A 9,031-nucleotide genomic window follows, 5' to 3' on the forward strand; every position below is an offset into this window, starting at 1 on the left:
ATGGGATATTGCTGTCCCATGCTATATTCCTGCCACTTCACAGCATAAGCTTGTTGTGTCATAACTATTTGTAGGCTTGTATCATTAACAAATCAAAGGTGAATGGTTTTCACTTTCCCATATTGAATGTAAAGGAACACAGTAGACTAACAAAGCACAAGAATTTTGATTTTGATTCTCATTTCTAGCTTACATCTCTGACCTGATTGATGCAAGAAACTTCTATACAAAAAAAATCCATTGAATAGATATAAAAATGACATAATTAACAACGTAGTATTTTATGCCTTATAATAAAAAAAACCATATTTAGACAAAGCTATCAGCAGATTAAATGGTAAGTTTGATGGGATCAATTTAAATGGAGGCTCAGGCTGTTACCACCTGAAACACTGATTGTTTAGCCTTTTATGTTCAGTTAAATGCTAATTTTAAAAGTTAAAGCAACAATATTTTGTATTTATGATTTGTGGTGGCATGTTTAAAATAAGCTTTGCTTAGAGTTGAACAAATATGCAATCTGTGTCTCCTAATTAAGGCTCCCAGATAAAATACAGGATGTCTAGTTAAACTTAAATTTCAAGTAAACAATATGGAATTTTTTATTATAAGTATGTTTCATTCAGTGTTTGGGATGTATTTAATCTTAAAACTAATTTGTCATTTATTTTAAACTCAAATTTAATTGGGTATATTGGGTTTTTATTTGGTAAGTCAAATGATGCCAGTTATTACTTGTTGGACAGTAGTTCTTATTCAAGATATGAAAGGATTTGGCCATGATTGAGTTTAGAGGGAGTTTGGCAGGTGGTCACATTCAGGAGTGCAGTGCCCTGCATACTGGTCCCTCTTCACTGACATTTGTATCACCACATGTCTTTAAGTTCCTTGTAAGAAAGGATGTAGCTAAAAGGCATGAAGGTGCCAGCACTGTGTTAAGCCCAGCAATGTTGCCTTTCCTTGCATTAAGATACTTGTAATGCCAAGTTTTAACATCTCTGAGATGCTCCAGCACTGCCTTTGAGAGTGAAATTCCACATCAATATCTAGTTTGCCAGTTCCCCTATTAGATTCATCAGCTTCTTCTCCTTAAGTGGAATGACTCCATTTTGGAGGCCTGGTGTCCTGATTATATTCACAATTGATATGCATCTCAATTTTTTTTTTTTGGTCTTTTTGAGACAGGGTCTCCCTGTAGCCCCAGCTGGCCTGGAACTCACTATGTAGACCAGGCTGGCCTTGAACTCACAGATCTGCCTGCCTCTGCCTCCAGAGTGCTGGGATTAAAGGTGCGCGCCACCACGCCCGGCTGCATCTCAATTTTTATATATAGTTTTGCAAACTTTAATGATGGAGCATGACAGATGATTTTTTTCCACACTACCAACATCACAAAATACACAAATGACTATGAATTACTAAGCAATGCAATCTTAGAGGGCCACCATTATATATGCGGTCTGTCATTGATGAAAACATTGTTATACAGCACATGACTGCCTGTTTCTATATGTACTCTGATACAGTTCATAGTATATCTACTTTAATACAGCTTACTAAATTTAAGCTGAATCTATGTCTTTAGAATTTACCTCCAATTTAAAGAAACATAAAGATACAATAAATGTAATGATGCAATGAATAAATGGCATCCAGAAGCTGAGATTTTCATTTGATTTGTTAGCACAACAATGATATAAAGAAGGTGAGAAGGATGGTGTGTTTTGGTTTGCATATGCAATGTCCTCCACAGACTCAATGTTCTGTCTTCAGATGATGATACTGTTTTGTGAGATTCTGGAAAACTTAGGAGATGAGAGCTAGCTTTCAAAAGTAGATCACTGAGGGCATACTTTGGAAGGTTATCTCTAATGCTGGGTTCCTATCTCACTCTCTGCTTCTGATATTCTATGTGGTGAACAGTCTCCTCATCCACATGTTCCTGTCACCATTAGGTTCTGTCTTGCCACTAGTCCAGAATTGGGGTAGTTTGAATGAGAATGTACCCCATAGGCTTCAAGTATTTGGACACTTTGTGTCAAGTTGGTGGTGCTGTTTTGGGAGGTCTTAGAAGGTGTGGCCATGCCTGAGGAAGCACATCATTGGAGGTGCTGGTTTAGGGTTTTTAAATGTTGCAGGAGTTCCACTCATACTCTGATTCCTCTGCCTGCTTGAAGATGTGAGCTCCTCTTTCTGCTCCTGCTCTGACCACCTCCTGCTACCATGCCTTCCCTCCATGATGGACTCCGATTCCTCTAAAACTCTTTCTTTTATGTTACTTTGGTCAGTGTTTTATCACAGCAATGGAAAAGTAACCAATACAAAAATCAATGAAGCTAAGGATCATGCACTTAAATCTCTGAAACTATGAGCTAAAAATAAATCCTTCTTTTCGTCACAGTTATGCAAAACTAATTCTAAAAGAAAACTGGTAGGAGAGGAGTGGGGTCATTGCTATGACTACCTGAAATGTGATTCTTAAGAGTTTTGAAACTGATTTGTAGGAAGAATTTAGAAGAGTTTGAAAGAGCAGGCTAGAAAAAGCCTAGTGTTCTCCAATGTAAAAGGCAGTTCTGGTCACATATGAGAGCTCCAGATTGCTCAGGGGGACAGGACGATTCAGCCAATAAAAGTGCTTGTCCCCAGTTCTGATTACCTGAGTTCAAGCATCAAGATCCACATGGTGGAAACAGAGAAGCAGCTCCTGCAAGTTGTCATCTGACCTCCAGAAATGCACTATGCCACCTACACACATATTCACAAGCAGAGAGAGAGAGAGAGAGAGAGAGAGAGAGAGAGAGAGAGAGAGAGAGAGAGAGAGAGAGAGAAAGAGAGAATGAATATGTACAAAATAATAATTGTAATAAAAAAATTGGAATAGAAGTCCAAAATGCTGAAAGAAATATGGCCAATAAAACCTATGCTCATAAGCTTTCGTGTGTAAATGAGAAGTTACCGGGACTTGAATGAGAAGCCATTCATGTTGCAGTCAATATTTTGTGTACTGATACTTTATGCAAGGTTGACTTTAAAACTAATAAACTAATTTGTTAGAAAAAATTTAAAACAACATAGCATTCAGGTTGTGACACAGATGTTGCTTGTTGCTTTTATATAGAGTTGTAGTAAAAACTGAGAGCAGCAGGACTGGAGGACACAGGTTTGATTCCCAACACCCACATGGCAGCTAACAACTGTCCATAGCTCCAGTTCCAGGGGATATAATGTTTTCTTCTGACCTCCATGGGCACATGCCTACATGTAGGCAATACTCTTATGTCCTTAAAATAAAAATAATAATTAAAATATTTTTTAAAAATGAGAGCAGGGGCCGGGAATGTTGGTGCATACTTTTAATCCCAGGACTCTGGAGGCAGAGGCTGGTGGTGAGACGAAGTCAACCTGGCATGGTCTACATAGTGAAATCCAGGCTAGTTGGGCTACATAATGAGAACACGTTTCAAAAAACAAACAAACAGACAAACAAACAAACAAACAAAAAACAACAACTAAAAGGATTGAGAACAAATATCAAACCAAAAATTTTTGAGAGATTTAAAATTTGGCTAGAATATAAGCAAATATAAAGTAGGAATGGATGAAGGTGTGGCCACTGACAAGAAAAGAATCACCTAAAGAAAGGCAAGTACTTATATCCGGACGGCGAGGAGTTGCCCTTACTCTACCTCCACCCACCACAGGGTCAAGGATGTAAAGCTTTTGGGTCACTTGAAACATTTTGCTTTTTTTTCTTTGAGACGAGGACTCCAGGCAGATGCTCTGCTCACAGATAACTGCTTAGGGAAGTGTTTCCTTCAGTTTAACCATCCAGACACTCAGGGCCACTGCAGCCATGATCCAATAGTGCACAGCGACTGCTTGAGCTGGTGCACGACCTCGGCATCATGCATTTGATGCTGGTTTTGCATTCACACAGAAAGTAAGTTACATCTTCCAGTCAGATTTCAAGGGCAAGCCAGGGGGTCCAATAATTCAATCGTATCTGATGGAACTCAGAACTCCCAAGCTCATGAGTTCTTTTCAGCTGGTTTCCAATAGGAAAGACTTGAGGAGTGAAATGAGTGGGATTAGCTTCCTGCTCAGAATTCGTTTTCAGGACTAGAAAGGGAGTTATTTTTGTAGTAGGATTTTTTTTTTTTAATTTTTAGAAGTTGGAGTGGGATTTTTTTTTCTACTAAACCATCAAAAGAGAATTTGAAATAGAATGCTCCTTCCTTGGTGTTTAGGATGCTGCACAGAGAAGTTGGGTTGTGTGTTGGCTGTCCTGATCCCGCTGCACCTTGTCATCAGTCACCTTCACCTTCTGTTAGATAATGTGGTAACAGTCCTTATGAAAGCCAAAAAAGTACTATAAGGAACTACATATGTTCACTGTTATTAAATTCTTGTTGAAAACTAGAGCTTTTTGTCTTACCACTACCTCCTTAGTGAGAGAGAAAAAAAATTGTTTTCCCCGTAACTATGGAGTTTATAATTATGAATGAATTAGAAAAGTCAGTTTACTCTAGTAAGGCAAACTGCCTGTTAAAATTTACATCTATGCACAAGCTAGGAAAGGCCTGAAAACACACACACAATCTAGGAGAGCCTGTTGCTGGGCAACAAGGACTTGATTGCCAGGCTTCATCTAGTACTGAGAAGACTTTGAGGAAGTCAGGGCTTCCATCAAGTATTGAAGAGGAATCTTTCTTGTTAGAAGTCTGGGTAGGATACAGGCAGGTTTGAAAATATGTGATCTGTGACAAAAAAGTTCACAAGACAGACAAATTTTAGGGAAAATGCAACCAGTTATGAGATGTTGGAGCAGCCAGCCTTCTTTTGTTTAGCAATGCAGAGGGGAGAGGTCTTTAAGAAGGTAATAAAAAACTCAATTTTAAACAAAATTTAGGTTAAAAAAATCTGAAGGCATACTTTAAGGGAATTGGGTTTCAAATTTAAGTATGTATTTCCTGTTTCTTTTGTCTCTTTCTTAATATCTATGTTCTAACTCATCAGGAAATCTTCTCCACACTTCCACATTTCACACATAAATATCTATACATTAATTTCCTGACTAGGTCTATCTTTTGTTACTACACACTCAGCTATCCCTGATAGCTTGTCATCTACCCAGGCTTTGACATCTACCCATCTTTACCAGCTCCTAGTGTTCCCTGCTCCAAGCACTGAGCACTAACGCATCTTGAAGACAGTCCCATGTCACTGTCATTTGGATCTGGAAGATGATGAGAGGAAACCACAGTGGTGAGTGAGTTTGTTTTCCAGGGTTTCTCCAGCTTTCAGGAACATACATTGACTTTCTTGTGATATTTCTGACCTTGTACCTGCTAACCCTGACTGGCAATGTCATTATTGTGACAATTATCAGTATTGATTGTCATGTTCATACCCCTAGGTACTTCTTTCTTGGCATGCTTTCCTCCTCAGAGACAGTGTACACAGTGGTCATTGTACCAAGGATTCTCTCCAGCCTTAGAGGTTCAAACCAACCCATTTCCTTGGCTGGTTGTGCCATTCAGATGTCCGTCTGTGCTGGATAGCTTTAGTGTCAACTTGACACACCTGGGTTGAGGGAGCCTCAGTTGGGGAATTGCCTCTATTGGACTGGCCTGTGGCCATGTCTGAGGGGCATCTTCTTGATGAATGATATGGGAGGGCCCAGCCCACTGTGGGTGGTGCCACTCATAAGCAGGTGGGCCTGTGTTGCATAAGAAAGCAGGCTGAGCAGGGGCCAGGGGAGCAAGCCAGTAAGCAGCGTTCCTCCATGGTCTGTGTTCCAGCTCCTGCCTCCAGGTTCCGGCCCTGAGTTCCTACCTTGGGTTCCCTGATTAACTGCAACCTGGGAGATGTAAGCTGAATAAACCCTTTCCTCCCCAAGTTGGTAGTGGTCAGAGTGTTTTTTCACAGCAATGAAGAAACAAACCAGGACACCTTCTTCATCACTTTGGCCATCAATTACTGCTTTGTGCTCACAGCTATGGGGTATGACAACTATGTACCATCTGTAATCCCTTGAGATACAGTCATCATGAACAAGGGACTATGTGCCCAGCTAGTATGGGGATCCTGCAGCATTGGGCTGCTTGTGGCCACAAATCAAATTGCATCTGCATTCCGAATGACTTTCTGTGACAGAGAAGAGACCCATTATTTCTGTGACATCTGCCTAGTTATGAAACTCTCCTGTGCTGACACCACTGTGCATGACATAGTTAACTTTATCATCAGCTTGCTGGTTATTGTGGTGCCCATGAGTTTAGTCGTCATCTCTTAAATCCTCATTATTTCTACTATCCTCAAGATCACTTCTGCTGAGGGACAGAAGAAGGCCTTTGCAACTTGTGCCTCCCACCTCAGTGTGGTTGTGATCCATTATGGCTGTGCCTCCATTGCCTACCTCAAGCCCAGATCAGAGAACACCAGGGATCAGGTCCAGCTGATCTCCATGATTTATACTGTATTCACCCCTCCTTAACCTTGTGTTTGTACTTGAGAAACAAAGGGGTCAAGGATGCCATTTACCATGCTATTGGCAAAAAAACTCACAGGAGATTATTTTTGGCTGTTTGACATATAGCAATTCCCTTTGTTTATCTAGAGTTTTGGTTACCCATGGTCAACTGTGGTATGAAAATACACATGGAAAATTCCTGATATAAACTATTTGTCAGTTTTAAATTATATACTGTTCTGAAAAGCATGCTGAAATCTAGTACAAGTCCAATCCATCCTACCTGGGCCATGAATCATCCCTTTGTCCAGTGTATCCCTGTTGTACATGCTGTCTGTCCATTGTACGTATGTCAAACAACAAAGAGACAAAGAAAAAGACTGCAGCCACATGACTTTTATTATAATATATTGTTATAATTGCAATATTACATCATTAGGGTGTGTTTTTGGTCTTCTTTTCATATGTATGTGTTTATGTGTGTGAGTGTGTTTGAATGTTGGTGGGTACCTGTATATGGAGGTCAAAGTTTGATACCAAGATCTTCCTTGATCACTCTTCTGCCTTATTCCTTGAGAAATTTCATTTTCTCAATGAAATCCAGAGCTCACAGATACAGCTGATCTCTAGTCAGTTTGCTCTGGAGATTCCATGTCTCCACTCTGAGTATGGAATTACAGGTGGGCTGCCACATGCAAGTCCCTGGCATTCAGGTGGCTTCTGGAGATAAAACTCCAGTCCTTCTATATTCATGGCAAGAGCTTTATCCACTGATCTGTCTCCCCAGTTGCAGGGGTCTCTCCCTCTCTTCGCGGGTCGTTGGCCACTGGCCCACGAGGGCAGGGGGAGCAGAAGCGATGAACGGGGTCAGGACGGCCAGTGAGCACTGACAGAAGAAAGCCCTTCCAGGGAGGCTGGTCCCAGGTGCAGTGAAACAGCAGTGATACAGCTCCAGACACAGTGAAACAGCTCTGTTTATTTAGTGGGAGAACTAGAGAAATTATAGTGTGGAGGCAGTAGCCAAAGCCTCAGCTGATAGGTGCTCATAGTATGCTTTATTTACATGTGGCAGTGGGCTCCTATCTTCCAGACTATCAGGCAATGCCTGATTATCATATAGAAAAAACCTGGGGGTAGTTTTTACTCCAGGTAACTATGCCAAAGGTCAATGTTCCAAATAAGGTCAGGCATCTGTGCTTGGCGGCACTTTCCAGGTAAGTCAGGCAGAGAGCAGGAGGCTCCTCCGCTGAGAAGGGGAGTCCTTCCATATAGCGCCGAGCCCCTTGGAGCTATCCAGACATGGAGGATTACAACCCTAGCAGCAGGGTTCCCCAACATCTCCCCATTTTGTTTTATAAATGGAGAAGTGTCATCACAAGTTTTAAGAGCCAACTCATCTATCTTGAGAGAATCCAAAGTTTGATAATTGACCATGACCTGTTTGGTAGTAATTCTAGCAATGGTAGTAATTTGTCAGTGAAGAAATTGTATGAAACAGGGAGCAAGCATTAAAATGACACACAGCATGATCGGGGGCCAACAAAGGGTAGGAGCCATGAAAACAAGGGATTACTAAACCAACCTAATTGTTCGGTGGGTTGAAATCTTGAAAATAGATCATTACGAAGTTTTTTGAGAGTGTTAACATTGGTTTCAACAACATTTGATTCATTCACAAAAAAAACAGCATTCCTCTCCCAATACCACACACGTCCCCCCACGTTCAGCAGTTATTAAGTCCAGTGCTCTTCTGTTTTGGAGCACAACCCCGGCAAGAGAGTTCATTTGTCATTGGAGAGATTCGAGGCTGTCAGTTGTGGATGCCATTGCCTGGTCCAGCTTGTCTCGAAAGTCTCCTGCCAGGTGATGGGTTTGTACAATAGCAGCAGTCGCAGCACCTCCAGCACCCAGGGAGAGGGCAAGTCTGAGCCCTACTAGCAAAGGGATGAAGATTTCACAGCTGGTGGCTGTGAAGGAGAAGGGCAGCTTCCTCTTTCTCGAGTAGGTATACCTGGGGTGTAATCATTACCGGTATACAAAAGGTGGACAAAGAGGAGTTAAGCACCTGGGGTGTAATCATTACCGGTATACAAAAGGCGGACAAAGAGGAATTAACACAGTGTTGGGCTTTTCCTTTGCACCATAGGAAAAGAGGAGGGGCGACGCATGCTATCCTGGAGAGAGTAATGTTAGTGAGGCATTTTTAATGAGTAGGCTTACTCTTGCTGGAAATGCAAATTGGATAGTTAGCCAGCTATTCGAATAAGGGGATATCCATTAGATGAGAGTCAATTTTGTTTCTGTGTAAAGAAAGGTGGTATTAACTGGTACTGCTGTCAGTAAAGGTCTATTGCTGGATGCACAAAAGAAACACTTAGAGGCATTAGGGTGGGTGGTGAAGGGAAGAAAGTTAGCAACATATTGCATGTATTGGCTCCAGGACATAGTTGATCTTATCTGGTCCTCTGTTTATTTTTTTCTGTAGAATAATATTATGATGAGTAAGCACAGACTTAGCTGCAGGTACAAGCTGTTGAGAGATATGAAAGTCAGCTGTAG

The 9,031-nt window shown here is 41.2% G+C and overlaps 1 pseudogene; it reads left to right on the top strand.

The window, feature by feature from the left end:
* The first annotated feature begins 4,482 nt into the window (after window positions 1-4,482).
* LOC108491208 lies at window positions 4,483-6,591 on the top strand (annotated as a pseudogene).
* Window positions 6,592-9,031: the final 2,440 nt, after the last annotated feature.

The sequence above is a fragment of the Nannospalax galili genome, unplaced genomic scaffold, assembly GCF_000622305.1.
Source record: "Nannospalax galili isolate Female #2095 unplaced genomic scaffold, S.galili_v1.0 scaffold579, whole genome shotgun sequence".
Lineage (NCBI taxonomy): Eukaryota > Metazoa > Chordata > Mammalia > Rodentia > Spalacidae > Nannospalax > Nannospalax galili.